This window comes from Ambystoma mexicanum, chromosome 2q (assembly GCF_040938575.1).
Source record: "Ambystoma mexicanum isolate Mex_15411 chromosome 2q, UKY_AmexF1_1, whole genome shotgun sequence".
NCBI lineage: Eukaryota > Metazoa > Chordata > Amphibia > Caudata > Ambystomatidae > Ambystoma > Ambystoma mexicanum.
The window spans coordinates 1141897914-1141923272 of record NC_090924.1 but is presented as its reverse complement, the minus strand read 5'-3'; positions in this window follow the sequence as shown (position 1 = coordinate 1141923272).

Sequence of the window (25359 nt, the reverse complement as noted above, 5' to 3'; positions counted from 1 at the left end):
ACTGATGTTTATTTACCATTACTGTTTACCATACTTTGTTTTTAAATTGTACATCACTTTGGGTTAAAGCGCTATATAAAACACAATAAAATACAAATACAAAATACAAATGATGTTATGCTATGTCATGTTAATTTGTACTGTGCACCGCTGCCACCCAAGGGCAGTCTGATGGCGCTTGCTTGGCTCTGTAAGAGAGAAGGCTGGGTGTGTTTGTGAGGAAAGGATAGGATGATAGGATAGGATGATAGGATAGGATGATAGGATAGGTTCAGAACCTGCAGGAACTGACATCTATGAGTGTTGCTTTGCATGTGGGAGTTGGTTTAGGAGGCCTGTATGCTGTAACCATATGGGTAGGACTCAGTGTTTTGGATGTGTGCTAGTGTTTGTGTTTGTGTGCATGTCGTGTGATGCTAAGGTGGATTGTGGTTGTGCATACTGGTTAGTTGTATCCATAAGGGTCCACAGTCACGGATGGCTGTTAGGTGTATGACTATCTATTGTGTTGATTGTGTATTCATGTAGTGTTCATGGATTTATGGACTATGTGCTGGGCAGTTCTCTCTGGGCTCTCTTCCAGAATCTCAGAGAGATGGTAGGGTGCAAACATTAGATTGATTCTTGTGTGTTTATGTGTAGTATGGCTAGCTCCTATTCAAGTGTAATGGCATTCATTTCATTGGAAGAGCAGGAAGAGAGAAAGGGTTAGTAAGTTGATCGGTTTGGTGAAGCGTCTGGTGTGAGTCTTTTTTTTATTTACCAACGTTCTTGGTTGTGGTTCATCGGTCTCCCTTGTCTCCTCTCTGTGTTATGGGCTGACTTCCCTGCGTGTTTTGGTGGCTCGTGGATGGTTGTACCTAATGTGTTCCTGGTTACTTGTCCAGGTAAGTCATGGCCATTGAGTGTGAACCTGATGTCCGGTCGGTTGCCAAAAGGGTGCGCAGCAAGTGTTGTAAGATATAGGGGGTGGGGTGATTGGCAGGGTGGCCCTAGTTGTGGGCGAGCAGGTTGGGGTGATGCTTGGTGTTTAATAGTTTACTCGTCTGAATTTCCTTGGAGCATAGTTGCGTGTGGGTGTCACTCATAAATCTGTCCATTGGTTGGGCAGCTTTCTCTTTGTTGATCACTCTGGTTGTTGGGCATGTGTAAAATAAAACCTGGGACCCAACAGGCGTGGGCATAAAATGAGGCACACATCTGTACCAGAGTATGTACTGTGACGAACTGAGGGAATTTGTCCCTTCTTCTCAAGAAGGAGCCTCCCCCTTTGAGACTAAGGAGATGAGCCTGCTCCGCAAAACCCTCCTTAGGGGTCTGGCCAAGTGGGACCTCACTGGGAGAGACTCCTGTTTAGGGGAGAAGGCTCCTGTTCCGCTGAGGAACTCCCTAAGCCTTTCCCTGTGATGGCATACATGGGAGGATCTGATATGCAAAGCACCACCACATTCAGAACATTGGCTGTAGACGAGAATAAAGTGTATTATTTTCATTGAGAGAGGCTATGTCACCTTAAGAGAAAACTAACAAAGGACTGCGACAAGGAGGCTGATGAGAGAGGACATGCCGAATGAAGGAGGACGAGAGATGCATGTGCCAGCAGGAAAGGCCTCCTGTAAGTATAAAATCTGACAGAGGTGGACCCGAGCAGAGCCGCAAGGCCCACAAAGTTCAGATCGCCTCGGAACATGAGAGACAGATGATGGAAAACCAGCGTGTGCAGGCGGCGAGAAGCTGAGAGAAGGTGAACCCAGGTACCATGTTCCGAGACAGATGGTGGAAAACCAGTGTGTGCAGGCGGCGAGAAGCTGAGAGAAGGCGAACCCAGGTACTGGTGGTGGCGTGACCACAGTGACTCTGTGGTGGCAGGCTACCTGATAAACGATGCTGACACCACCGGGTTGTGAGTACAGCAACCTGTCATGGTAGCAGAAGGAATACTGTCATGGTAGCAGAATGAGAAAAGGACGCCGGCGAGAGCAAGCCGACAAAGAAGTAGAAGGAAAAGAATGGTCCCGAGCGACTGCAGGCCCCCAGAGACGTTCCCCTGTACAGATAGAGATAACAGGGAGAATGGGAGGCCCGGGAGGTTAAATCCTTGTGTGTTTTGATAATACACCATGGGGCCGGTATGAAATTCCCTCGCAAAATGGCCCTACCTCCCACATGACCAACATGCACCCTGTCCTCCTGCTCTGGGCCCTTTTCCTCCATACCCCCCTCTCTGTCCCCTGTACCCACCTCTTCCGCTTCCAGGCCTTCCTTGCCACTGGGGCCCCCTGTTCTGCTCTTCTCCAGCCCATTGTTCCTGACCATTTACTGCCCATGTGGCTGCCATCCTAGCCTGCACTGCTGTTGGCCCCTCCTCCTCGTTTCACTGCCTTTTTGGAGGCAGTGCGGCTGTTACCGCCGCGTCCTTTACCAACTTATTTTGTACGAGTTTTGCTTCGTCTGCCAATCTTTTCTGTGCTAGTTCTTTCTCCCTTTCTTTGATCCTCCTAAAATGATGTACTATGATGCTTTGTATTTCTGGCCATCCCTTGGCGTCTATGCCAGCAATTTTGTCAAGGGTCTTTTGTGCCTCTTTCGGGAGGCCTCCCTTGATATTGAAGTAAAAGAGGGAGGTTGACTGGTCCCAGGCTGTGTCCGTCTCTGCCCTTCACATATCCTGCACCGAACAATGTATTGCGCAGCATCTTTCCCGTCCCCCATTGCGCATTGCATCACCAAATGTAAATTGGGGGTATCAGGGAAAGTTTACCTCAGTGCATCCCACACCTGTGCTCTCATGTTATTAAATGATGCCCCATAATTCCGGTCACAGTCCTTTGTTACTCACGGGAACCCCCCTCACCCACACCCACAACCCGTCTGCTTGATCACCCACTGTAGATACTAACATGCTCTTGATATCCCCTATGGCTAATGGAACCCCTGCAGTATTCTTCTCAAGGGCATATATCCATTTACTCGCACCCCCGGAGAGCAGGGGTAGCGCTTTCAACAAATTGGTTTTATCCATCGGTGCCAAAGGCACGTAATGAGTCCTTCACGCCCCTTTATGGATGAGGTGCATCTGTAGATTTGTTCTCCCATGCCTTTACTTGCCTTTGTTCCTCTTTACTTTGCCAGCGCCATTCTCCCCACCCTGTTCCTTAGCTTTCCTTGCCAACCTTCTTCTTCCCCTCCCACCTGTGGCATCAGAAACTGTACTTGCAGACCCCCTCCTGTCGCTCCTTCCTTGTACTCATCAATGTCGCACCAACATTCCTCTTCTCTGTCGGATGACATGCTACCTTGCCTCAGACTTCCACTCATCCTCTGCTACGATGGAAGAGTTTTACGATGGTGGCGGTGTCGGTGTCTGCACTCTCCCTGGCAACGATAGTGTACTTTCACACAGGGTTCTTAGTCGGGACAACTCTGCCTGGGTATTGGCCATTTGGTCTTCTAAATTTTGAGTGATGTGTCCTATGTGGGTTGGGGGTGTGCTTGTTGGAGCATATAGACCCTTGGGGTCATAAGGGGGAGGAGGTGCTACTGCAGGCGTAGTTGGTGCACTTGGTTGGGGTAAATACAGCGGGTCACAATATCCTTCAGCAGGTTTTGTCAGCAATGGGTACAGATTATTTGGTTCCTCTGCTTCCTTTTTTCCCCTCCTCCCTCCTGGTTTGTGGCCACTACAGGTTGTGATTCCTTTTCCTTATTACTTGCAGGAGGTGTTTCTTCAAACATCCTCCAGAGATCCAGTGCTTCCCTTCTATTTTGGAGCTGCTTCCATTTATATTTGGCCATTAAATATGTCGCCACAAGATCCAACACCATCTTATCGAAGACCCTCCTTCTGGCCATATTTGAGATGGCCCTTCCCCCTTAATCTCTGTTAGCCATTGCCCATGGTACTTTTTTATTTACAAGATGTAACTGTTCTAGCTAATCATAACTACACATTAATCATTGGAATGCAAAGATTAATGCTGGGCATAAAATTGGTACCAGAAAGAGGGGTCGCCTATAAATCATGGGCAAGCATATACACATTCTAACCCAGCCTTTATGGGGGCAGAGGTGCAGAGGCCCTTTTTCCCAGGTGCCTTATCTGGAGGTTTTGATCTAAGATTCATTCTCCCTGGTGCCTCATGGTTCAAACGAATGGATTGATGGGTGTTGGTCAAAGGGGATATATATGATCACACAGGATTAAATATATGGGGGGCAATTTAGGGTGGTCCATGTGGAAGGGTCTTGCAAACAGTTACATGAAAGTAGAATAGAGGGGCAAAATGTTGTGCAGGCAGTCATTTCTAAAGGTGGGGGTCGAAGGAGCAGGTTTGTGGAGACGGATGAGTACACAAGTCAAGATTTGCCCCGGACACACACAGGGCAATGCGCTCAGAGGAAGAGAAAGAATACTGTATTTGTTTGCAACAATTCGTGCATGGGCTTCTGTGAAAAAAGGGCCGGTGCAGCGCAGACAGGGGAGGAGGTGGCGGGGTGTCAGGGCTGGCTGTGCGCGGCTCTGACAGATAGGAGAGAAGGCATTTTAGAAATCATTGTGCGGCCTAGTAAAAAGATGGAGTCCGAGGTGGCTCAAAATGGAGTCTATGTGTGTCATCCAATGGCTTCTTTCCACTGTCGTCCGAGGAAAGATAAGGGGACGTCTCCCTGCGATCGGATGATTAAGAGACATCTTTTATGCAGAATGTACAGGGGGAGGAGGGGCAAAAAGACCCTTCCTCCCTTACACAGGTAAGAGGAAAGCATCTAAATAAGAAAGATGATTTGGGAAGAGAAATCATGCAAGGAAGATATTGAGAAAGTATCCGGGAGATGAGTGCATATTGAAGAGGATGCATGGTGCTGCAGTAGGGTTGGTGCATTGCAGCAGGAGACAGTAGGGGATTTCTGAAAGAAGAGTAAAGGAAGAAAAATAGAAGAGGTTGTAGGGGTCTGGCAAGGAGGTAGAAAGCTGGAGAGATTGCAACACATAAACGAGAAAGTTGAAAGTGCAGAAGAAGGGGGAAGGCAGGTTATAGGTAGGAAGCAGACAGACATGATCAATGAGAAAAGGAAAGGAACACAGGGGGGAATCAGAAGGGAGGTTGAGGAAGAATAGGTCAAGAGAAGGATCAGAGATGTGATTGGGAGGGGTAGCGAGTGAAGACTAATCAAAATAATTCATGATGTGGAAAAAAGAACAGGCCGAATGGTTGGTTTGAAGATGAAGGCTAAAGACCCCTCAGAAAAAAGTCAAAGAGCAGATCAAGAGTTATTCGAGATTCAACACCTTCACATAAAGAAGAATACGCTGGATGGGGATGGGAAGCAATTAACTATTAAGAAAGCAAAGCAGTGGGGTTTGGAAAAAAAGAAATATAATGATATTCAAAGGAAAACAAAAAGAGAAGGTGGTGAGGGTGGGGGAGGAAAAGGAATATAGGAGGTATGGTACGGAATAGCTTCACTGCTGCCCTATGGAACAGGTGCCGGGGTGAATGAGTTGGAACGTGGTGAGAAACGCCAGTGTGCAGGTATTGAAAGGGGCGTCCTGGTCTGTGTGGCAGAGAGACAATACGTTTAGTCGGTAGAAAAGGTCCGGAGTAGAAGAAATGTTATTTCATGGAAAGTTTCAGAGTGCAGATCAAACCGTAGGGAGTGTGTGGAAGAAATAGGAATGTGTATCAGTCAATATTCCTATAGTGAGGAGCGAAAAGAAGTAAAAAGAAAAGGGATGGAGCATTGTTAACATGAGACGCATGAATGAAAACTGTGTAAAGGGAGATATGAAAAGGGCAAGGGAACCATATGTACCTTTATGAGAGCGGGAGTCCCAGAAGTGGTGGCACCAGAATCTGGTGGCTTAGAGCTGTGTAATGGTATTCACAGACCGATAGATGGAAGGTGGTGTGGGGATATGGATATCACAAGCCCTGTACCGGGCAAGTTCAGTTCCAATGTTTGAGGGGTCTGCAACAGGACACCCAAGAGGTGGTGGTGCTGATGCTTGCGGGCTCTGGCAACCTATGTACTCTAAGAGGACCTCTCCCTACTGGCGTAACGGGGGCCCCCACACCCACCCCGGTGCAGGGGGCCCCGGTAGCACATGTCCTGGGATGGGGCCCCACTTGGAGAAACAAAAATGAAAAAAAAAAAATTCAATTTTATTTTATTTTTTACAAAAATGTTTCTTTTGAAATTCCATCTGCATTCATAAAGAAATTATTTCTGCAACAGAAATAATTTCTTTGTGAATGCAGAGTGACAACAAAAAAATGTTATTTTTGAAGTCCAAGGGCTCCCCCACCCCATGACATGGAAGACCCCAGGCTGGAGGCATGCATGTCATGGGGTGGGTGGGGAGCCCTCCTGACTTCAAAAGGAAATAGTTTATTTTTGAAGTCACTCTGCCTTCATAAAGAAAGTATTTCCGTTATGGTTTGGTCCTTAACGGAAATAATTTCATTATGAAGTCAGAGTGACTTCTAAAAGAACCAATTTCTTTTTGAAGTAATAGGGCTTCCCTAAACCCCATGGTGAGTGCGTGCGTGTGTGAGTGCATGGTGAAAGGGTGTACACTTAAATGTGTATGTGGCTGCCTGTGTGAGTGTATGGTGAAAAGGTGCACACATATGTATGGGTGGCTGGGTGTGCGTGTGTGCATGTACGGTGAAAGGGTGCATACTTACATGTATGGGTGGGTGCCTGGGTGCGTGTGCCTCTATGTTGAAAGGGTGCACACATAAATGTACGAGTGGCTGCTTGGGTGTGCCTGTATGGTGAAAAGGTGTACACTTAAATGTATGGATGGCTGCCTGGGTATGCCTGTATGGTGAAAGAGTGCAAAATATATGGATGGCTGGGTGTCCGTGTGTGTGTATAAGGTGAATGTGTGTGTGCTTGTGTTTAGGGTCGCAACAAAACCTACATTTAGGGAAGCTAATCCTTCAAATATTGGGAGAAGTGCTAACTTCACGGGTGGTGGGCGAGGGGCAAACTTATTTGTGTGGGAGCATCTAACTTCTTTACGCATTTTAATGAGACAATTCTAGTGCAGCTTCAATGTTACAAGCAGTTGACTCTCTCCTTAAAGTCTGAAAGCACCCACTTATGTACTGCTGTGAGAATGAGCGGTCTCCTGTTCCCTCTCTACCCTTACAATCACTCCCCTGGCATGCAAGTACCACCCACATCACGATTTAAATTGCCTAGAAAATTTGGCATTTGAATGCAGGTACTAACAGTGAAATGCTTTACGTTAGTAATTACTGGGCCCTTGTTAACAGCGAAACTCAGGTGCCGTTTAACATCTGTGTCCTGTTCTATCTGGCAACTGCTCTGAAGGTCAGCCAGGTTGAGTCAACAGAGCCTAATATTTCAAGGGGGGAGAGCTGAAGCCCAATGCAATCAATGGTGTTACGCCACTACTTGTGTTTAATGCCTTAATTACTTATTGGTAATTGTTATTACTTCTAGTCCTATTCTCCCTCGTCACTGCCTCATACACAAGTACTGGGATGAGGTAGTGGTACATGGAGGTAATGCCTGAATTAGCTATCTGCTATCTGTAATCCTCATTACTGCTAATCCCACTCTTCCTCGTCTCACTCTTCCCCATCCCAGTACTTGCCTATGAGGCAAGGAGCCCCATACCTAAGTTCTGGGAAGAGGAAGAGGGACATGAAGGTAATTCTGGGCCATTGAGCTGATTTTGGAAGTTGCGGTAGGTGGTGGAAGGGAGAGGAGATGTGTGGGGGACGGGATTGTGCGATAAATCATAATGGTTGTCCATGTCCAAGCTAAGCAGTCCAGTCATTCCTCAGTTTGGCATGACTTTTTTTTTAACTGCGCATATCTGATAAAGCAGTCCTGTTAAGTGTAATTACCAGGCTAAACCGGCATTTGGTGGCTGCCGTTTCTTACTGCAGCATTGTATATTTTTCTGGGCATCTGTGATAAGATGATATGACATGTTATTTATAACACACATGTACACAAGTGCTTCTAGGCGCGACAAGGGAGGGAAGATAGAAGGAGGACAAGACAAATGATCTTACTAGGCCTTGTGTCATTCAGATTGTGCAAGTGCGAGAATGAGAAATGCAAGGGGAAAGGGAGGGGGGAAGTGCAAGGAAGAGGGGAGGGGAAAACAGGGCAGTAATAGTCTGAGTAAGTGCAGCCAGGGCAGCACAGCTATGGGTAGTGCAAGGTGAACAAGGGACTGTAGAGTTACAGTTACAGCCCCTAAGTGCGTAGTAGGCCCGGAGGCAGTGCAAGGGTGACTGATCAAGAAAGACCCTGGACTCAATGGGACTCTCAGGGTAGCCAAGCAACCAGTCAGTACAACAGAAAGGTAAGTCAGGTAGGTCAGCAGGGGAGGGAGAGGTAGAAATCAGACGAGAAAAGATAGGTTTTGAGCTGCTTGCAGAATTTCAGGTGGTCCTGCTCAAGACTGAGAGGTGCAGGGAGGCTCTTCCAGAGAGGGCACCTGCAGAGGAGAGAGATCTAACCCCCTCTCTGCCTGGAGAAGCGTCTAATCCTTAGAGAGTTGGAGGTAGCTGGGGGAAGGGCTCGAGAAGGAAGGTATTTTGGAAGAGAGTGCTGGATGTAGTCAGGGCCCCAACCCTGGAAATCCTTGTGGACAATGCAAAGGGTCTTGAACTTGATCCTTGCAGCCACCGGGAGCCAGTGGAGAGATTTCAGGGCTGGAGAGATACGATCCCTGGGCTTGAGGCCAAGGATAAGTCTCACAGTCCTGTTCTGGATTAGTTGCAGAGGGTGGAGAGTAGAGGAAGGCAGATTGAGAAAGAGGCTGTTGCAGTCGTCCAGCCTAGAGAGAAACAGGGCTCTGGAGACAGTGAGCTTCTGGGGGAAAGTGAAAAAGGGAAGAGTCCCTTTAAGGAGAAGTAGCTGGTAGTGGGACTTCTTGGTGATGTCTGAGATGTGAGGAGAGAAAGAGAGAGTGGAGTCGAAGATGACACCAAAGTGTTTTGCCTGGCAGGAAGGCGAATGAAGAGGACCCAATGTGGCGGCCAGAGTGATAGGGTAAGCAGGGGCAGGGATCCCAATAAGAAGGATCTCTGTCTTAATAGCATTAAGGCAGAGATCGTTGGAGGCGCATCAATCCTGACTCGTAGATAGACAGAGAGAGGAGCCTGAAGGGAAGCAGAGTGTCATCTGCATAACACTGAAAGTTAGAGGAGAAGGAAGAGATCAGGTGTGCCAAAAGGGACAAGTAGAGGTAGAAAAACCAGGATGAGAGGATAGAGCCCTGGGGAACATCACAGGTAGAGAGGTGGCAGAGAGAAAGGGACCAAGTTGCTCCTGGGAAGGGCAGTCCAAGAGGAAGGAGATCAACCACTCCAGGGCCTGATCTGTGATGCCCAGGTTCTCACGTAGTCAATTGATCAGGATGGCGTGGTTGACTGTGTTGAAAGTAGAGGAAAGATCAAGGAGGATTAGGACCGAAGGAATGCTGGAATCAAGGTTAGAGAGCAGATCTTCACGGGTGTTCAGGAGATCAGTTTCCGTGCCTCTGGCAGCTCTGAAGCAGACTGATGGCCATGGGGAAAACCAACAGATTCAGTTTGAAGAGTAAGCTGGGAGATGGTCCGCTTTTCCAAGAGTTTCACCAGGAAAGGGGTGATGGAGATTGGGCGATAGTTTGCCGAGCAGGTAGGATCGGAAGACGGCTTCTTGAGGAGTGGGTGCACAAGGGAGTCCTTAAAGGGAGAGGGGAACGTTCCAGTGGTGAAAGATTGATTCCAGAAATTGGCCAAGTGAGGGTGTCAATATGGTCCTTGATGGTTCTAGAGGAGCAGGGGAGCACCTGTTTGGACGACACTTTCATAGACCAGACTTGTCTAGAAACCTCGTCAGGTGTTTTCCCGAGAGAAAAAGGAGAAAGGAGGAGGAGAGGTAGAGATGGCCAAAGTGGGGCAGAGAGAGGAAGAGGGAGAGGAAGAGGAGATAGAGGACAGTATTTCCTGAGCTTTAGCGGAGAGGTTAGAGGCCAGAGACATACAGAAGGCTTGGGAGGGAACAGGGAGACGTAGAGACTGCAATAGGATTGACCAGTTCCTTGCAGATTTCAAAGAGTTCGGCCGTGTTGTTAGAGGCGGTAGAGACCCGTGCTTGAAAGTATGCTGTCTTCTTGATGAGTGTTAATGCTTCGACTGGAACTTTGCTGCAACCAGTCTAGTTATGTCTAAATGTGGCCTGGCATGCTTTACTGTAATGTTATTATGTGTCTGCATTGACATTTTTTCAATGCGTCATGTCATTTCTAATAGAAAAGCAGTAATGTCCCTGTGCACTGTTGGTGACTTGCGTGTATTGGATTGGCATTGCCCTACAAAACAATTGCAAACCCTCTGGCCTTTTAGCCAGTTTTTCTCAGAAAGTGTGCTGTATGTTGCATTAAAACACATATTTGTATCTTTCTCCTAGTACAGTGTGCGGCATACCCCTTGAGCAGCACGGTTGTGTGTATTGTGCAAGCGCCATAATCTAGGCCGGCCCAGATTGTGGCACGACCCGTGATTTGTTGCCGAGTTGGGAGGTGGGGGGCCCCCACAGCATGTCTCGCAGGGGGGCCCCCCACATTTTGTGTTACGTCACTGCCTCTCTCACAAAGCACATGGGCAGATCTGAGGTGGGGGAGGGGTGTGAAGCAGAGTTATGAACCTGGTGGTGCTGGCATCTGAGGTTAAGGCCAGCATGATGAAAGGCACAGTCTAGTAGATGTATGGCCACCTAGCACACCTAGACCCTGTCTCCTAGTGCACACGCACACATCCAAAGTGGGGCCATACTGTGGTTCTGCATGCACTCATGAGTGACGTGAGGCTCCCTACCCAAGCCACTTTTACAGCAGGTCCCAGTTCCATAAGGGACTCTTCCTCCTACTGAGAGATTGCCAACATAAAGAGAAATGTTACCATCATAGAAAAGGTTTCAGTTCTTTGACATTCTTGTCATACCAAAACCAAGGTTTCCTATCTTTTATTGGACTAACTGGAAAATACTTTGCTGAGATAGGACCTATAGACTTCTTCATCAGATGATAGGGACAGAGCTAATCAGTAACACAAACATCTACACTGGATCCTTCATGTTCATAGAATCATAGGGCCTCATTACGAGTCTGGCGGTAACCGAGGCGGTAAAACCGCCTGGTTACCACCAGACTCGTATTACCATTCCGCCTCCGTGATTCCCGGAATTACCGGGGCATTACAACCCCGCTTTCCCGGGAATCACAGAGGCGGAATGGTGTTAATCCCCATTCCCATTGAGTCCTATAGGACTCAATGGGAATAGGGATCAGGGAAACACAGGCAGCATCTCGTAATGCTGCCGGTGTTTCCTCGTCCGCCTGCAGGCGGGCGGTGTTAAACCCGCCAGGTCAGACCTGGCGGGAACATCACCTCCCGCCTGCAGGAGTTGTGATCGCCCGGCATGGAAACAACAGTGGCGGCGGGTTTACCGCCACCGTTGTTTCCATACCGAGCGATTTGTAATGAGCCCATAGACTTTTCACTTCAGACTTCCTTGGGTAAAGCAAGAGCAGGTTTGGAATGCACGCATGGGGTGTCCACCTTATCTACAGGGCCATGTGTCTAGCAACGATGATGGTAAACATTGAGACTGATTAATAGTTCTAGCAGTGCTGGGGTTCACAGTTTAAAATGGCACTCACTGTTGCAGATAATATGTTCTCAAAATGAGGCACTAGCAGTCCCAAAATGGAACGCAGTAAATAAAGAAAATTATCAATTGGGCCTCATTATAAGGTTGGCGGTCTGGAAATAAGGGTGCAGGTAGCAACGTACAGGCACCCTTTCCGGACCACCAATGATGCCGCTGCTTCAGGTTTCTTATCCCGGGAATGAGAAATAACCGTACCACCACTGCTTCTGATATCCTGGTAGCACTGGGATGTCAGGCGGCGGTAACAGTTTTACAGGGTCGGCAGTAGCCTGCCGCCTACATGCAGTTTTACTGCTTACCTCGTAATGAGTATAACCCTAAAATGAAGGATTCATGCTTGTGAAATTCTTTTACTTAACTTGTTTATTTATTGCACTTGGTTTATATCGACATTATTACCGTACACTGAACAGAGAGACATGGTCAAATTGCAGTACAAACATGGTAAATACACATTTACAAACAGGTATCAGCAATGTTGGAGGTTGTGACAGTCTGATTTCGGGGGGACTGGGTGGCCCTGGATACGTATGACTGGAATTCAGCCAAAATGTTCTTAGGCTTACTGGCACATGGCACCAAGGTGATGTATAATTCTTTGGTATCATTGGCCCAGACAATGTCCTGCATCCATGTCTCTTTTGTGGGCGGTTGCTTGTGTGTCCATCTCATGAGGATAGCTCTCTTGGCCAGCAGTAAACCCAAGTTCAAGAACCTGCGCTGGGTTACACCCACCCAGCAGACATAGCCTAGTATACAATCGCGTAGAGATAGGACCAAGTTTTCCCCCAATATCTCAGACAGGGTGGTTTTAGTTTGGGGAAGGACCAGAGCATGTGCAACAGATGTGCATCTTCATACCCAAATCTTGGGCATAACTTTGTCCCGTTTGTCCGAAGCATGTTTAGTCTCGCCGGGGGATATTATACTCTATTCAAAATCTTGAAATGTATAAGTCTATACTTTGAGTTCAATGATATGCCCTTGGATAATAGACAGTGTGCTTTCCATTGACAGTCTGTAACTTCTACCTGGAGATCTTCGTCCCACCTTGATCGTACATTCCGCCCATTACAGTAGACATTGATTGTGAAAGTTTATATAGAACAGAGATACTTTTCTTTACCGGCAGACCTGTGCAGCTTGTAAGAGAAGCATGGTTGTGTTGATGGCTCATCCGTAAATGCAGACCATAATGCATGCACTGCTGTGTGCATCTGCAAATGATATAATGCCTGCACAGGGCCCCCTCCAACTGCAGTCTTCAGTACTTTCCATCCCAGAGAACGACCCTCCATATATAGATCGCTGGCTGTGTGGACACCCTCAGCGCTCCAGGTTTTGATTATACCACCATCCTGTGTCAGGGGGAGCAGCAGGATTCCTCATTGGAGCAAAGGCCTGTCGTATAGTGGTGTCTGAGTTGCCCTAGCTGACATTTTCTCCCATGGCCTGCAGGTGGCCCCAACATGGTCCTGTTGGTGCCTCGCTTGGTATGTATTGCCTATAAGTAAGGATGTTAAGGAAGTGGGACCAGCACGCACCTTCTCAAGGCATGAGTGCAGTAGGGGAGGCCCCGGATCAGCGCCGAAGGAAGCATAGTGTGCCTGCGCAACCATGTAATAGAGCTTAAAGTCAGGTGCATTGAACCCCCCTCTTCATTTGGCCTTGTCAAGTGTGTCCATTTCAGTCGCACCACCCCACCCGCCCAAAAGAAAAAGGAGCATGCGGCTGTCAGGTCATGAAACAGTGCGTGGCCCGACCATAGTGCAATGTTATTGAATATGCAGAGCAGTTTGGGGAGCAACACAATTTTAATTACGGATAGTCTTGCAGCCATTGACATTGGTAACCTCCCCCATTTCTGCAGTTTAGCCTTAATGACCCCCGTGTAGGACCCGCAATTCAGTTCACTGGTTATTTCATGAGTACGTGACACCATTATCCCCAAAGAGCGGATCGAAATGAGGATCCTATTTCAACCACATAGTGTTCATGGGTTCCATCGTCTCGTTTGACAGCGGAACATTTTCAGATTTGCTACTATTCAGGTGCAGTCCACCTCGCAAACCCACCACAGTATCTAGTATTTTAGCCAAATGAACCTTTGGGTCTGTTAGATATAATAGTATGTAATCTGCTTACAAAGAGATGACCTTGGGTTTCCACCCTATCCTTATGGCAGAACGACTGTGTTCGGTCCGAATCTTGTCCGAATCTTATCTGCTAGTGGCAAAAAATGTTTCTATTGAAATTCCATCTGCATTCATAAAGAAATTATTTCTGCAACAGAAATAATTTCTTTGTGAATGCAGAGTGACAACAAAAAAATTTTATTTTTGAAGTCCAAGGGCTCCCCCACCCCATGACATGGAAGACCCCAGGCTGGAGGCATCCAAGTCATGGGGTGGGTGGGGAGCCCTCCTGACTTCAAAAGGAAATAGTTTATTTTTGAAGTCACTCTGCCTTCATAAAGAAAGTATTTCCGTTATGGTTTGGTCCTTAACGGAAATAATTTCATTATGAAGTCAGAGTGACTTCTAAAAGAAACAATTTCTTTTTGAAGTAATAGGGCTTCCCTAAACCCCATGGTGTGTGCGTGCGTGTGTGAGTGCATGGTGAAAGGGTGTACACTTAAATGTGTAGGTGGCTGCCTGTGTGAGTGTATGGTGAAAAGGTGGACACATATGTATGGGTGGCTGGGTGTGCGTGTGTGCGTGTACGGTGAAAGGGTGCATACTTACATGTATGGGTGGGTGCCTGGGTGCGTGTGCCTCTATGTTGAAAGGGTGCACACTTAAATGTACGAGTGGCTGCTTGGGTGTGCCTGTATGGTGTAAAGTTGTACACTTAAATGTATGGATGGCTGCCTGGGTATGCCTGTATGGTGAAAGAGTGCAAAATATATGGATGGCTGGGTGTCCGTGTGTGTGTATAAGGTGAATGTGTTTGTGCTTGTGTTTAGGGTCGCAACAAAACCTACATTTTGGGAAGCTAATCCTTCAAATATTGGGAGAAGTGCTAACTTCACGGGTGGTAGGCGAGTGGCAAACTTATTTGTGTGGGAGCACCTAACTTCTTTACGCATTTTAATGAGACAATTCTAGTGCAGCTTCAATGTTACAAGCAGTTGACTCTCTCCTTAAAGTCTGAAAGCACCCACTTATGTACTGCTGTGAGAATGAGCGGTCTCCTGTTCCCTCTCTACCCTTACAATCACTCCCCTGGCATGCAAGTACCACCGACATCACAATTTAAATTGCCTAGAAAATTTGGCATTTGAATGCAGGTACTAACAGTGAAATGCTTTACGTTAGTAATTACTGGGCCCTTGTTAACAGCGAAACCCAGGTGCTGTTTAACATCTGCGTCCTGTTCTATCTGGCAACTGCTCTGAAGGTCAGCCAGGTTGAGTCAACAGAGCCTAATATTTCAAGGGGGGAGAGCTGAAGCCCAGTGAAATCAATGGTGTTACGCCACTACTTGTGTTTAATGCCTTAATTACTTATTGGTAATTGTCATTACTTCTAGTCCTATTCTCCCTCGTCACTGCCTCATACACAAGTACTGGGATGAGGTAGTGGTACATGGAGGTAATGCCTGAATTAGCTATCTGCTATCTGTAATCCTCATTACTGCTAATCCCACTCTTCCTCGTCCCACTCTTACTCATCCCAGTACTTGCCTATGAGGCAAGGAGCCCCATACCTAAGTTCTGGGAAGAGGAAGAGGGACATGAAGGTAATTCTGGGCCATTGAGCTGATTTTGGAGGTTGCGGTAGGTGGTGGAAGGGAGAGGAGATGTGTGGGGGACCGGATTGTGCGATAAATCATAATGGTTGTCCATGTCCAAGCTAAGCAGTCCAGTCATTCCTCAGTTTGGCATGACTTTTTTTTAACTGTGCATATCTGATAAAGCAGTCCTGTTAAGTGTAATTACCAGGCTAAACCGGCTTTTGGGGGCTGCCGTTTCTTACTGCAGCATTGTATATTTTTCTGGGCATCTGTGATAAGATGATATGACATGTCATTTATAACACACATGTACACAAGTGCTTCTAGGCGCGACAAGGGAGGGAAGATAGAGGGAGGACAAGACAAATGATCTTACTAGGCCTTGTGTCATTCAGATTGTGCAAGTGCGAGAATGAGAAATGCAAGGGGAAAGGGAGGGGGGAAGTGCAAGGAAAAGGGCAGGGGAAAACAGGGCAGTAATAGTCCGAGTAAGTGCAGCCAGGGCAGCACAGCTATGGGTAGTGCAAGGAGAACAAGGGACTGTAGAGTTACAGTTACAGCCCCTAAGTGCGTATTAGGCCCGGAGGCAGTGCAAGGGTGACTGATCAAGAAAGACCCTGGACTCAATGGGACTCTGAGGGTAGCCAAGCAACCAGTCAGTACAACAGAAAGGTAAGTCAGGTAGGTCAGCAGGGGAGGGAGAGGTAGAAATCAGACGAGAAGAGATAGGTTTTGAGCTTCTTGCAGAATTTCAGGTGGTCCTGCTCAAGACTGAGAGGTGCAGGGAGGCTCTTCCAGAGAGGGCACCTGCAGAGGAGAGAGATCTACCCCCTCTCTGCCTGGAGAAGCATCTAATCCTTAGAGAGTTGGAGGTAGCTGGGGGAAGGGCTCGAGAAGGAAGGTATTTTGGAAGAGAGTGCTGGATGTAGTTTGGGCCCCAACCTTGGAAAGCCTTGTGGACAATGCAAAGGGTCTTGAACTTGATCCTTGCAGCCACCGGGAGCCAGTGGAGAGATTTCAGGGCTGGAGAGATACGATCCCTGGGCTTGAGGCCAAGGATAAGTCTTACAGTCCTGTTCTGGATTAGTTGCAGAGGGTGGAGAGTAGAGGAAGGCAGATTGAGAAAGAGGCTGTTGCAGTCGTCCAGCCTAGAGAGAAACAGGGCTCTGGAGACAGTGAGCTTCTGGGGGAAAGTGAAAAAGGGAAGAGTCCCTTTAAGGAGAAGCAGCTGGTAGTGGGACTTCTTGGTGATGTCTGAGATGTGAGGAGAGAAAGAGAGAGTGGAGTCGAAGATGACACCAAAGTTTTTTGCCTGGCAGGAAGGCGAATGAAGAGGACCCAATGTGGCGGCCAGAGTGATAGGGTAAGCAGGGGCAGGGATCCCAATAAGAAGGATCTCTGTCTTAATAGCATTAAGGCAGAGATCGTTGGAGGCGCATCAATCCTGACTCGTGGATAGACAGAGAGAGGAGCCTGAAGGGAAGCAGAGTGTCATCTGCATAACACTGAAAGTTAGAGGAGAAGGAAGAGATCAGGTGTGCCAAAGGGGCCAAGTAGAGGTAGAAAAACCAGGGTGAGAGGATAGAGCCCTGGGGAACATCACAGGTAGAGAGGTGGCAGAGAGAAAGGGACCAAGTTGCTCCTGGGAAGGGCAGTCCAAGAGGAAGGAGATCAACCACTCCAGGGCCTGATCTGTGATGCCCAGGTTCTCACGTAGTCAATTGATCAGGATGGCGTGGTTGACTGTGCTGAAAGTAGAGGAAAGATCAAGGAGGATTAGGACCGAAGGAATGCTGGAATCAAGGTTAGAGAGCAGATCTTCACGGGTGTTCAGGAGATCAGTTTCCGTGCCTCTGGCAGCTCTGAAGCAGACTGATGGCCATGGGGAAAACCAACAGATTCAGTGTGGAGAGTAAGCTGGGAGATGGTCCGCTTTTCCAAGAGTTTCACCAGGAAAGGGGTGATGGAGATTGGGCGATAGTTTGCCGAGCAGGTAGGATCGGAAGACGGCTTCTTGAGGAGTGGGTGCACAAGGGAGTCCTTAAAGGGAGAGGGGAACGTTCCAGTGGTGAAAGATTGATTACAGAAATTGGCCAAGTGAGGGTGTCAATATGGTCCTTGATGGTTCTAGAGGAGCAGGGGAGCACCTGTTTGGACAACACTTTCATAGACCAGACTTGTCTAGAAACCTCGTCAGGTGTTTTCCCGAGAGAAAAAGGAGAAAGGAGGAGGAGAGGTAGAGATGGCCAAAGTGGGGCAGAGAGAAGAAGAGGGAGAGGAAGAGGAGATAGAGGACAGTATTTCCTGAGCTTTAGCGGAGAGGTTAGAGGCCAGAGCCATACAGAAGGCTTGGGAGGGAACAGGGAGACGTAGAGACTGCAATAGGATTGCCCAGTTCCTTGCAGATTTCAAAGAGTTCGGCCGTGTTGTTAGAGGCGGTAGAGACCCGTGCTTGAAAGTATGCTCTCTTCTTGATGAGTGTTAATGCTTCGACTGGAACTTTGCTGCAACCAGTCTAGTTATGTCTAAATGTGGCCTGGCATGCTTTACTGTAATGTTATTATGTGTCTGCATTGACATTTTTTCAATGCGTCATGTCATTTCTAATAGAAAAGCAGTAATGTCCCTGTGCACTGTTGGTGACTTGCGTGTATTGGATTGGCATTGCCCTACAAAACAATTGGAAACACTCTGGCTTTTTAGCCAGTTTTTCTCAGAAAGTGTGCTGTATGTTGCATTAAAACACATATTTGTATCTTTCTCCTAGTACAGTGTGCGGCATACCCCTTGAGCAGCACGGTTGTGTGTATTGTGCAAGCTCCATAATCTAGGCCGGCCCAGATTGTGGCACGACCCGTGATTTGTTGCCGAGTTGGGAAGTGGGGGGCCCCCACAGCATGGCTCGCAGGGGGGCCCCCCACATTTTGTGTTACGTCACTGCCTCTCTCACAAAGCACATGGGCAGATCTGAGGTGGGGGAGGGGTGTGAAGCAGAGTTATGAACCTGGTGATGCTGGCATCTGAGGTTAAGGCCAGCATGATGAAAGGCACAGTCTAGTAGATGTAAGGCCACCTAGCACACCTAGACCCTGTCTCCTAGTGCACACGCACACATCCAAAGTGGGGCCATACTGTGGTTCTGCATGCACTCATGAGTGACGTGAGGCTCCCTACCCAAGCCACTTTTACAGCAGGTCCCAGTTCCATAAGGGACTCTTCCTCCTTCTGAGAGATTGCCAACATAAAGAGAAATGTTACCATCATAGAAAAGGTTTTAGTTCTTTGACATTCTTGTCATACCAAAACCAAGGTTTCCTATCTTTATTGGACTAACTGGAAAATACTTTGCTGAGATAGGACCTATAGACTTCTTCATCAGATGATAGGGGCAGAGCTAATCAGTTACACAAACATCTACACTGGATCCTTCATGTTCATAGAATCATAGGGCCTCATTACGAGTCTGGTGGTAACCGAGGCGGTAAAACCGCCTGGTTACCGCCGGACTCGTATTACCATTCTGCCTCCGTGATTTCCGGAATTACCGGGGCATTACAACCCCGGTTTCCCAGGAATCACAGAGGCGGAATGGTGTTAATCCCCATTCCCATTGAGTCCTATGGGACTCAATGGGAATAGGGATCAGGGAAACACCGGCTGCATCTCGTAATGCTGCCGGTGTTTCCTCGTCCGCCTGCAGGGGGGCGGTGTTAAACCCGCCAGGTCAGACCTGGCGGGAACATCACCTCCGGCCTGCAGGAGTTGTGATCGCCCGGCATGGAAACAACAGTGGCGGCGGGTTTACTGCCACCGTTGTTTCCATACCGAGCGATTTGTAATGAGGCCCATAGACTTTTCACTTCAGACTTCCTTGGGTGAAGCAAGAGCAGGTTTGGAATGCATGCATGGGGTGTCCACCTTATCTACAGGGCCATGTGTCTAGCAACGATGATGGTAAACATTGAGACTGATTAATAGTTCTAGCAGTGCTGGGGTTCACAGTTTAAAATGGCACTCACTGTTGCAAATAATATGTTCTCAAAATGAGGCACTAGCAGTCCCAAAATGGAACGCAGTAAATAAAGAAAATTATCAATTGGGCCTCATTATAAGGTTGGCGGTCTGGAAATAAGGGTGCAGGTAGCAACGTACAGGCACCCTTTCCGGGCCACCAATAATGCCGCTGCTTCAGGTTTCTTATCCCGGGAATGAGAAATAACCGTACCACCACTGCTTCTGATATCCTGGTAGCACTGGGATGTCAGGCGGCGGTAACAGTTTTACAGGGTCGGCAGTAGCCTGCTGCCTACATGCAGTTTTACTGCTTACCTCGTAATGAGTATAACCCTAAAATGAAGGATTCATGCTTGTGAAATTCTTTTACTTAACCTGTTTATTTATTGCACTTGGTTTATATCGACATTATTACCGTACACTGAACAGAGAGACATGGTCAAATCGCAGTACAAACATGGTAAATACACATTTACAAACAGGTATCAGCAATGTTGGAGGTTGTGAAAGTCTGATTTCGGGGGGACTGGGTGGCCCTGGATACGTATGACTGGAATTCAGCCAAAATGTTCTTAGGCTTACTGGCACATGGCACCAAGGTGATGTATAATTCTTTGGTATCATTGGTCCAGACAATGTCCTGCATCCATGTCTCTTTTGTGGGCGGTTGCTTGTGTGTCCATCTCATGAGGATAGCTCTCTTGGCCAGCAGTAAACCCAAGTTCAAGAACCTGCGCTGGGTTACACCCACCCAGCAGACACAGCCTAGTATACAATCGCATAGAGATAGAACCAAGTTTCCCCCCAATATCTCAGACAGGGTGGTTTTAGTTTGGGGCAGGACCAGAGCATGTGCAACAGATGTGCATTTTCATACCCAAATCTTGGGCATAACTTTGTCCCGTTTGTCCAAAGCATGTTTAGTCTCGCCGGGGGATATTAACCTCTATTCAAAATCTTGAAATGTATAAGTCTATACTTTGAGTTCAATGAAATGCCCTTGGATAATAGACAGTGTGCTTTCCATTGAGAGTCTGTAACTTCTACCTGGAGATCTTAGTCCTACCTTGATCGTACATTCCGCCCATTACAGTAGACATTGATTGTGAAAGTTTATATAGAACAGAGATACTTTTCTTTACCGGCAGACCTGTGCAGCATGTAAGAGAAGCATGGTTGTGTTGATGGCTCATCCGTAAATGTAGGCCATAATGCATGCACTGCTGTGTGCATCTGCAAATGATATAATGCCTCCACAGGGCCCCCTCCAACTGCAGTCTTCAGTACTTTCCATCCCAGAGAACGACCCTCCATATATAGATCGCTGGCTGTGTGGACACCCTCAGCGCTCCAGGTTTTGATTATGCCACCATCCTGTGTCAGGGGGAGCAGCAGGATTCCTCATTGGAGGAAAGGCCTGACATATAGTGGTGTCTGAGTTGCCCTAGCTGACATTTTCCCCCATGGCCTGCAGGTGGCCTCAACATGGTCCTGTTGGTGCCTCGCTTGGTATGTATTGCCTATCAGTAAGGATGTTAAGGAAGTGGGACCAGCACGCACCTTCTCAATGCATGAGTGCAGTAGGGGAGGCCCCGAATCAGCGCCGAAGGAAGCATAGTGTGCCTGCGCAACCATGTAATAGAGCTTAAAGTCAGGTGCATTGAACCCCCCTCTTCATTTGGCTTTGTCAAGTGTGTCCATTTCAGTCGCACCACCCCACCCGCCCAAAAGAAAAAGGAGCATGCGGCTGTCAGGTCATGAAACAGTGCGTGGCCCGACCATAGTGCAATGTTATTGAATATGCAGAGCAGTTTGGGGAGCACCACAATTTTAATTACGGATAGTCTTGCCGCCATTGACATTGGTAACCTCCCCCATTTCTGCAGTTTAGCCTTAAGGACCCCCGTGTAGGACCCGCAATTCAGTTCACTGGTTATGTCATGAGTACGTGACACCATTATCCCCAAAGAGCGGATCGGAATGAGGATCCTATTTCAACCACATAGTGTTCATGGGTTCCATCGTCTCGTTTGACAGCGGAACATTTTCAGATTTGCTACTATTCAGGTGCAGTCCAGCTTGCACACCAAACCCACCACAATATCTAGTATTTTAGCCAAATGAACCTTCGGTTCTGTTAGATATAATAGTATGTAATCCGCTTACAAAGAGATGACCTTGGGTTTCCACCCTATCCTTATGGCAGCACGACTGTTTTTGGTCCGAATCTTATCTGCTAGTGGCTCGATTATCAGTGTGAATATGAACGGGGACAGTAGGCACCCTTGCCTGGTACCCCCTCTCAATTGCGTTAGTGGGGAGTCACAACCATTTGTACGCACACAAGTGTATGGACATGCATAGAGTAATTTCACCCAGGATATGAATCTTGATCCAAATCCGTAGTTAGTCAACACCTGGAAGAGGAACGCCCATTGCACTGTATCAAAGGCTTTTTGCATATCCAGCGATACCATCACCAACTGAATGCCGGGAGGGGTCAAAGTCATGATGTTGTATAGACGTCGAATGCATAATGCCGTCAACTGGTCTGGTATATATCCCGCTTGATCACGGTATACCATATGGGTCATCAGTGGGGATAGATGCATCACAAGTATCTTGGCAAATATTTTAGCATCTGTTTTAATGAGGGAAAGAGGTCTATAGGACCCGCATTCTTCCGGTGTCTTGTCTCGCTTGAGCAGCATTATGATGACTGCCTCCTGTATCGATTCAGGTAGTACCCCTATCACCAGTGCCTCCTCCCAGAGTTGTAGTAAATTATTGGGGGAGCAGCCCAGAGAATTCCTTATAGAACTCAGCACCCAGCCCATCTGAGCCGGGGACCGTGCCTTGGGGGAGTTCTTCGATGGCTGCTTGTATTTCCTCCACTGTTAGTCGTACCTCCAGAGCGTCCTGCGTCGCACTGGAGGGGAGGGTGGTGGGTATCCCATTCGAATAGAATTCTGTCTCTCTCGCTGAGGCACTCCCTTTAGGTTGGTATAGAGCCTGGTCAAAGTCATAGGGCCTCATTACGAGTCCAGCGGTAACTGAGGTGGTAAAATCGCCTGGTTACCGCCGGACTCGTATTACCATTCCGCCTCTGTGACTCCCGGAAATACCAGGGCATTACGACCCTGGTGTCCCGGGAATTCTGGAGGCGGAATTCGGTAAATCTGCATTCCCATTGTGTCCCATAGGACCCAATGGGAATGGGGAAGTCGAAACACCGGCACCATCTCGTGATGGTGCTGGTGTTTGCACGTCCGCCTGCAGGCGGGCGGTGTTAAACCTGCCAGGTCAGACCTGGCGGGAACATCACCTCCCGCGTGCAGAACTCGGGATCGGGCGGTCCGGAATTAGCAGTGGCGGCGGGTTTACCGCCACTGTTAATTCCGGACTGCCCCACCTGTAATAAGGCCCATAGACTACCTTATTGATGCCAGTGTTGTTGTGAACTATCGAACTATCGGGTGCCCGAATATGTAGTATGAGTGAGTTCCCAAATTTGGATTTAACTAGGCAGGCTAGGGTTCGGCCTGGTCTGTCGGCCTCTCCATATTGCTTAGCCATCTGTTGGCTACCCATCAGACCCACCTCCTTCTGACCTTAATCCCTGTGTTACTCTAGTGCCAATTGTGTCTCGAAGTGAACGTCCATGTTGTGGGACTGCCCTCCCTTTTCGTTGCAGTGCAGCTTATTTCCTAGCAAAATCTCTCCTAATACTTTTAAGGACATCAAATTCAGCTGACATGGCGACCCCCCGAACAAACAGCTTAAAGGCCTGCATAAGGATGCCACCGTTGAGATAGAACCCACATTTGTTTAAAAAAAAGTTGCTATTTGTTTGTGCAGTTGTATGGAGAATGCCATGTCTGTGAGTGCCGCTGATTTGAATCTGCCACTGGGAATTCCAGTGTTAATAGTATAGGGAGTGGTCAGAAACGGTACAGAGGAGGATCTTGCATTGTGTGACCATGTTAAGTAAGGGGGCAGAAATCAACCACATGTCTATGTGTGAATATATATTGTGTACAGAGGAGTAGAAAGAGTACTCTCTGTTTCTGGCCTGCAGTGTCCTCCAAACATCCAGCAGTGCCCTCGCCTGCATGTCCCGTAGTATTGCCTGCGCTGCCGTGGACAATGTGTGCCTGGTGGCACCTGATTGGTCCAGTCTGATGTTCAGTATGGTATTTAAATCATCGCCTAGCACAACCTCCGCCAGGAGATATAGGAAACACAATTCAAACAGGCCATCATAAAATGCCGGGTCATCAATGTTGGGGCCATACACGCTCACTAGGAGGAGTTCCTTCCTATGTAGGATCCCGTGAACCAGAATACATCTGCCCTATGGGTCTATCTTAATGTCTAGCAGTATAAAGCGCAGTGAGCGGTGTATCAAAATAAGTGCGCCTCTAGCACAAGTGGAGTAAGTAGTATAATATCTCTGTGTGCCCCAGCTTGGTGCCAAATTAAGAGCCAGTCTATCTAGTGTGTGGATCTCCTGAAGAAAGAGGATCTGCACCCTTCCAGTTGGCATATGCAACTATTTTCTGTGCTTTGATCTGGTTACCCAGTCCCATGACATTCCAGCTAAGTAACGTGACCTGCTGAGTCATCTCCATTGCTTAAAGTATGATGTCAGGTCTCCCCAGTGTGAGTGTCTAATCTTAAATGTCCCATATCTTTTGCCAAGTTTCACCAAGAGTGATTTAAATCAACTCAACAATTCTACCTCACAACCCCGACCCTCACTGCACCCCGAACTGTGGCAGTGTTGTACTCCCCCCCAGACTACAGCCAGCCCAAAACAGCACATTGTACTTACAAGTGGCATGCTGTAGCCACACAGAGCATACGGACAAACTTAATTCATATTGCCTAACCCGTAAAACATAGCGCAACGAAGCGGGCATTCCTATGAACCCATGTTACAATAATCCAGTTATATGAGTAAGAACATTAATTATGCAAGATATGCACCTCCAGAGCGGGAGTCGGGAAGAAGTATATGCGTTTCAATAAAGGATATCGCGTCGGCCGGGACTGTAAAGAAGAACAGCTTGTTGTTATGCTGAAACTTAAGGCGGGTCGGAAAGAGCATAGCATAGGAGAAGTTTCTTTCTCGCAAACTTTTTTTTACTCCCGTGAACGTGTGGCACTCCAGCTGAACAGCTACTGTAAAATCTGTGTATATGTCTATAATGCTAGACTCATAACGGAGATCACCAATTCCTCTGGCCCGTCACAGGATATGGTCTCTGTCTCTATAGTTCATGACTAGGGTGATGATTGTCCAGGAGTAGTCACCAGGTTTGGGTTTAACCACCAGTGCTCGATGGGCGCATTCAATGGTGAAGTGGGAGGACAATCCGGCTTCACCCAGTAGTGCTCGGAGTAGCTAGTCTACCGCTATCTCCATGTTGCCACGTAGCGCTTCCTCGGGTATCCCCACAATGCATAGGTTATTTCTGTGAGATTTTGTTTCCAGGTCATCTCATCTGGCCTTTACAATTCTCATGTCTTGGGAGAGAGTTGCCACTGTGGTTTGTAGAGTCTGAATGTCATCTTCAGCTGTGCCAATTCTCTTCTCAGATTCTGAAATTCTCTGAGTCTCCTTCTCGAGTTGGGCCCTTATAGAAGTGACCATTGTGGTGATATCAGTTTGCCATTAACTGTGTTGAATCCTTTGGTCATGGTGTTGAGTATTTGTTGCATGCTTAACAGCTCGGTGATGTTTGGGTGTCAGTGGGCGATGGCAAGTCCATCTCCACTGGGGTGTCGGGTGCTGCCATCATGAATCGATCCATGCTACCTCCCTCCTTGCTCCTGGCACCCTTCGTCATGTTTCGATAATGTCAGCTGTGTATCTGATCACCTGGCCCCTACTTATAG